The sequence below is a fragment of the Tachysurus fulvidraco genome, chromosome 1, assembly GCF_022655615.1.
Source record: "Tachysurus fulvidraco isolate hzauxx_2018 chromosome 1, HZAU_PFXX_2.0, whole genome shotgun sequence".
Lineage (NCBI taxonomy): Eukaryota > Metazoa > Chordata > Actinopteri > Siluriformes > Bagridae > Tachysurus > Tachysurus fulvidraco.
Window position 1 is genome coordinate 22497104 of NC_062518.1, and position 6857 is coordinate 22503960.

Here is a 6857-nt window from a genome sequence, read left to right on the forward strand (position 1 = left end):
TGCCAATCAACCTACCATGCATGTCTTTGGACTGGGGGAGGAAACCGGAGTACCCGGAGGAAACCCCTGAGGCACGGGGAGAACATGCAAACTCCGCACACACAAGGCGGAGGCGGGAATCGAACCCCGACCCTGGAGGTGTGAGGCGAACGTGCTACCCACTAAGCCACCGTGCCCCCTATATATATATAATATTGTGCGTGTGTGTATGTATGTGTAAAGCAATATAAAAAAAAAAACATTTTGTTGAATTTTACTTTTATTGTTTTCGGGAAATAAAGAAATAACCTGCCTGGCAGACCAGTGCAAAAAAATTAATAAAAGTAATTTTGACAGATCCTGTCTCTCAAAAGTCTTCCGTCTCTGTTGGCCTCTAAAATCTGTAGGTGTTCCTCTGGGCCATCTTCCTCAATACAAGGAGGGTGGCTCTCTCCTCTTATAGTGGCAATATTGTGAAGCACAACACAAGCCACTAAAATGTCGCATGCCCCCTCTGGACTTAATCGGAGCCCATGCAGACACTGAAACCAAGAGGATCCCTATAGTCATCTCCACCGTGTCTGTGGTCCAGGCTCAGGTTCAGGGTAGGGTGTCATTAAATGGGGCAGACAAGGTTATCCTCTGTCCCCCAGCAAGTAACAATTGTACTGTCCTGTAATGATTGAAGTGTACAACACAAATAGAATGTAAAAAGGAAAAAAAAAACAATTGTATAATGCAAAACATACCCTGCTGAAATGTCTGGCATAATGATGACTCGCGGAAAATTCTGGCATCATGCACAGATCCTGGCCATTTTGCCTCAACATTGGTATTGATTTGGGTTGCCTCACATATTACCTAGTTAGTGGAAAAAGTAATGACTTTAATGATTTTAAGAAGGGAAAAAATTAAGTTGTTACCTGCACATTGATACTATGAATAGATTTCCTATTAACATAGTCTCCTTCATTTATTGGTGGAGCTTTAATAGGAATGTGAGTGCCATCAATGCATGCAATTACATTTTGAAACCATGAAACAGAAAGTTATGGAAGTATGAAGTGTGTGTGTGCATAATGAATACATGTATAGATATAAATAATATGACTAAATATTAAATATGCGTCATAGATTTTACTACAAAGGACAAACCAGCCACTCTGTGGAATTCGTCTTTGATAACAAGCAGAGGTTTATGGCCAGGGAACTGCACAAACGTGGGTAAGAACTGTTTAAGTGCCAGACATACTGTACGAACGGCTCTACACACAGTTGCCTTTCCCACATGCTCTAAATCGCCCACACTGTACAAAAAATGGCCAGACGCAAAAAACCTAAGCGCAGAACCGTGGTTTGTCACATTTGCGATATGGTTTTAAAAGACGTTTTAAATAAACTAACGAATCTTTTGAAAAACGATAATGCTCTTTCAAATATTCATTAGGGTATGCAAACACATCAATATGCGGTCTTATAACCCTCTCCCGCTGAAAAAAAAATCTTATAATTTGTGCTTCTACATCCACAGGATCCTCATCAAAAGGGCATGCCATGCTCACCAACCTTCTGCAACGAAGTTACACTGAAACATAACCTGCTCCCGAGCAGGTTATCCTCAGAGAGTCTATTGCTATGGTTACATACATACCCAGAAAGTTACCTCCGTTTTTGGAACGGAAAGTTGAGGTTATCCACGAACTTACCCTTAAACATACCCAGGTATGTCACATAACCTGCTTTCTGGAATACCCCCTGGAATCCCAATCATTACAATATCCATGTAATGAGTCTGTCTGTGTTTTGCCCTGTTTCTGTCTGCTGTCTTGCCCTGTTGTTGATTGTTTGCTCCCCCCACTCATTTGTTACCATGGACACTAATTGCACTCAATCTTAGTCACTGATTGTCTCCAATTTGTGATTGGTTCCTGTTTGCTATTTCTACTCTGTTTGTTCACTTCCCTGGTGTTACTCGTTGTATGTTTATGTAGATGTTCCCGTTTCCTGTTAGCTCTGTGTTCTGCCTTGTGTTGCCTGGTTGCCTGTTTATCTGTTTCTTGTGTTTTGGAGTATTAAACTTTAAACTGCATTTGGATCCTCACTCGCCTTTGTCTCACCACGACAATCCAGGTGTATAACAAAAGCACATCAAGCTAATCTTTAATAAATACATCAAATACAAGAATCCGCATCTTCTGAGCTGTGGAATGTAAAGTTTGCAGTACACATAGCCTGAATATTAGAAAAGATTATTTAATAGTTGATGTAGCTGTTGTTTTAATGAGGTGGTGATGGAAGGTTTGGGAAGTGATTAGATGTGTTATTGTTGTGTTTGTTTAGTTCAGTTACTGTACTGAGTGACTGTCTGGGGAAAGAAGCTGTTACAGTGGCTGCCAGTGGTGATCCAGATGTTCTGATACCTTCTGTCAGATAGCAGGAGAAGGGTGAGGGTGATATCCACAAAGTTGGTTGCTTTATAAATGTATGATTTCTTGTTCTCAATAAAGCTCCTCATTAAATGTAAAAGAGATGATGTTTCCAGTGGTTTTTACAGTCTGCTGTAGGTTCTTGTGCTCTGAGTCTGAGTCAGTGTTGTAATGTGATGAAGTAAAAATACTTCGTTACTGTACTTAAGTAAAAATTTCACGTATCTGTACTTTACTTTTAAATTTGTCAACTTTCACTTTTACTACACTATATTTCCTAGATAAAATGTATACTTTTACTCCGTTATATTTCCACCAAGCACCTTCGTTACTCATTACTACAAAATAAAATCAGAAGAAATGTGTGCGACTGCAATAAGGGAGGTTTGGCGAGTTACTGCTCCTATAGAGTGTCACTGAATGTCTGCACATTCTACGGAGAAGCACAGTCAGAGCTGGAGTCAAACAAAAGCAACCAAAAGCAGTGAAACATCACTATTCTTATTACCAGAGTTGATAGTACAAACAAAATATTAACGCAATATCAATACTAAATAAAAATAACATTTATTGATTTGGTCTTTGTCTTGTGAATATTAGTTTATTAATGACTGCATTCATTGGACACACTGTTTGTAGAGAATGCACACATACATGAACAGATTTAATACAAGACTGGCATCATTACATCATGCATAAAATTTTGGTGTCCACTTTTGCCATTTAATAATACCACAACTTTTGGCTTACTATGTAGTCATATAGCATATAATATAAAACTCTTCTTGTTATAAATTCTCACTGAGGGCTAAAACCCCTAAAGATGAAATCCTAGAACTGTCCTTGCTCTTATGCCTACCGAAAATCACTGAAATTTTACTTTTTACTTTTACTTCAAATACTTAAGTACATTAAATATCAGAAAATTACTTTTGATACTTAAGTACAGTAAATATCAGATACTTTAAGACTTTTACTTGAGTGATATTCTAAAAGGTGACTTTTACTTCTACCAAAGTCTTTTTCTAGTACGATATTTGTACTTTTACTTAAGTATTGCTTTCTAGTACTTTATACAACACTGGTCTGAGTGCAGCTTCACATATTAAACAGTGGTACAGCTGTTCAGGTCTCTATCAATGATTTCCATGATCAGACCAGCAGAGGAGCACAGACTGATCACTAAGGATCATTAGAGATAGATTTGTCTCTAAATGAATGAGCTGTCTCCTAATAATCCAACGTGTCAAAAATATAAACTTTTTATATCTTTATCTTTATGTAAATTAAAAATTCAGAATAACTGCTTTCAGTATAACAAAACTGTGTGTTAGTTTCTGTACAGTGCAGCTGGATTTCCTGTCACTGTGGGCCTCAGAGCACAGTAGTATAGAGCAGAGTCTGATACAGCAGCAGAGGAGATGATCAGATCCACTTGTTTATTTTCACCTTCTTGAAGTTTAGCAGACATTCTTGGTGGAGTGGTGGGACTTAGATCTCCATTTTGATGAATATAAAGAAGGAACTCAGGATTTGATTTTGGATATTGTCTGTACCAGTGCTGGTAGTTGTTTGCTGTAGCACCGCTGGTTATTTTATATCTGCAGGACGGGTAATATCACCTTCATCTACAACTTTTTGAGTGAAAAGTGGCTCTATTAAATCTGCCATGGAGTCACCTGTCATAGAGAAGATAATGTTTTTAACTTTAAATAATCAACAGAAAATACTTAAATCAGATCCACACTCTGCATTTTAACACTGTATCAACACACAGACTAATATTTAATATAATCTAGTTAATATGTCTGCAATAACAAAAAGTCAATGTTAACTCGCATAGTGAAAGCCACAGATACATGAATATAACAGTGAACATGATGACTGGTCTTAACTCAGTGAAAATAGCCCAGATCTTTCTGTAATCTAATATGTTAACACCATAAAGCTTTAAAGAGCTCCACCCCACAGCAACACATGACAGTGTCACCAATGTTGTTGTCAGATTGTTGATTCTTACTGAAACATCCTGGCTTTACATTCAGATTTCCAGAGAGGTTTCCAGTTTCCAGTGTTTCTGACACAGCAGGTACTTTTGTTTGTCAGAGAAATGACATTAGATGAGTATTTATTCTTATGACAGTTTAGTCTGAAGTGGACAATTGTGTTGTTTAATCAGAATGGTATCTCTGAAATGAGCTTAGGCACTAACAGTAACCAGGGCAGAGGTTAGGATATTATATCAGCAGTATGTATGATAGAAGAACAAGTATACTCTGTCACAAACGTTTTAGTGTGAAAAGTATAATCCATCATCTCAGAATGTGAGCAGGTTGTGTGGTGCTCTAGTAATTGACCCACTATAAGATCAGTGACTGCACCATCTTGTGGAGAGAAAAACCTTAACACCCTAATAAATAAAACCCTGCAAACAGGTGATAGATAGATAGATAGATAGATAGATAGATGCTTAAGTTATTTGTTGGACTTTGCATCACAACATACTATTTTAAACCAACATACTGTAATGAACTGAATGCCTGAATATTGGTGTGGTGTTCAGGTGTTCAGAGATTTTGGCCTGTATATTTGTCACGACGTGAAACAGGTTAGATCCAAATGCTGGTTTATCAGGCAGTATCCAAGACAGGCAAGGGTCACACATCAGGCAAACAACATCAAAGGGAATCCAAAAGCAGAAGTCAATAATCCAGGCGTAGGTCAGGGCAGGTAGCAAACGTTCACAAACACGAAAAACAAGCAAGGTCAAAAACAGGGAAACAGACAGAACAGAATAAACGCTCAGTATGAAGACAATGCTAACAATACCTCACAACACGAAAGAGTTCTGAGTGAGCTTAAATAGACTGGGTGATTACAAATAGGAAACATGTGTGCTGTGCAATGAATAGTGGGAAATAGAGTCCTGATGCTCAAGTGCAGCAAATCCTCTGCAGGCCAGCAGAGGGAGCCCTCATGGCTCTCATAACAACATTATACATATTCAGGTCTGTGTGAGAATTAGTATTGTTCTTTTCTTTCTAATTTGAATGTAATTCAATGTAATTTTCTTTGATTTATTTTAACTTAATTCCATTGTGCCACTGGCCCTATACAAACTCATTTCGAAAGGGGCCAATTATAGTCTTTACAGTTCAATCTGGGTTGGGGAAACATGTTTTATAGTTTTTCCCATTGGATTAGTTAAAGTTCAGTTATTCCATCCAGGATTTATCTTGTCCTTAGATCACCTATATGAGTTCATTAACACTATTAGCTGAAACGAATAAAGCAGTATTTTTCTAAAAGACTTTTTCATCCGCACATAATAGCACATAATAAGTGTGAATTAGTGTGATGGGCTGGGATCTTAATTTAAGTTTTATTTTGATAGGCTCTAGAGCCACCTAGAAACTAACCAGAGGAAAGAGGTAACTGACAATGAATAAATATATAAATGAAAGAATAAATTATAGTTTGTTCTGAATATCTACTGACCGACCACAGCAGAGTTTTCAGGAGAATTCAGCATCAGATAATGGAAAGTACTGCTTGGACAGTCCTGGTCCAGCAGCAAGCTTGGTCTTGTTGGAAGGCGTGAGTCCCTTTAGGTTGACCAGGAGCTCTGGTTTAGCCCATTTGATGTTCGAGTTGTAAGACTGCTGTATGAAACTGACTTGCTCCATTGAGTCTTTTTAGGTTGACTAGAAGCTCTGGGTTAGCCCAATTGAAGTTCGGGTTGTAAAAGTGCTGTATGAAGCTGACTTGCTCCAATGAGATCATATAGTCTGGGCACACTTTTCTGAAGCTGTACAGGTTAGCTGGCAAACAAAACTAATGAAATGTGTTGTTCTGAAGTACTTGTTTGTCTGCTTGTTGGCTGTAGGCAGCACACCAGCTTTGAAGGTCCCCTGACAGATCAGTATTCCTTCCCCAGTATCATCCCAGCAGATTGAACAAATTTGAGGATCATTCACCAAATGCTACAAGTTGATGGGAAAGTTTCTGTGGTTGATCCAGACTTCCATCCCAGCTAAATGATCTGTAACCAACAGATAGAAGTTTAGTGTTATTGAACTATAGATTTTTATCCATCTAGACAATTGCTAACTGGATTGTGACAGTTGATATCTAGAGCTAACTAGATAGCAGGGTGGCTATCTAACATATTCATCCATCTTCATAAACAAATTATTTGTTAAAAAAAATATATATATATATAAATTAATATAGATTTATGAATATAATATTAATTAAGAACTCAAAAATATCCATCAACAACACACCATCAACAGCTCTCCTGTGTTTTCTGGCCTCCTGGCTGGAAAATAAATAAAAAAAACAAAAGAAACACGATGGGATTATTTCTGCAGGACTCTCAAGTTTTGAGGACAGGCAAGAGTGACATATTTTAAGTTAAACATTTAAACATTCTCTAACAGCAGTCAAAAT

General features: G+C 37.7%; 1 pseudogene; it reads right to left on the reverse strand.

The window, feature by feature from the left end:
* Positions 1-579: 579 nt before the first annotated feature.
* Positions 580-1770, reverse strand: LOC113636509 (annotated as a pseudogene).
* Between the last annotated feature and the right edge of the window lie 5087 nt (positions 1771-6857).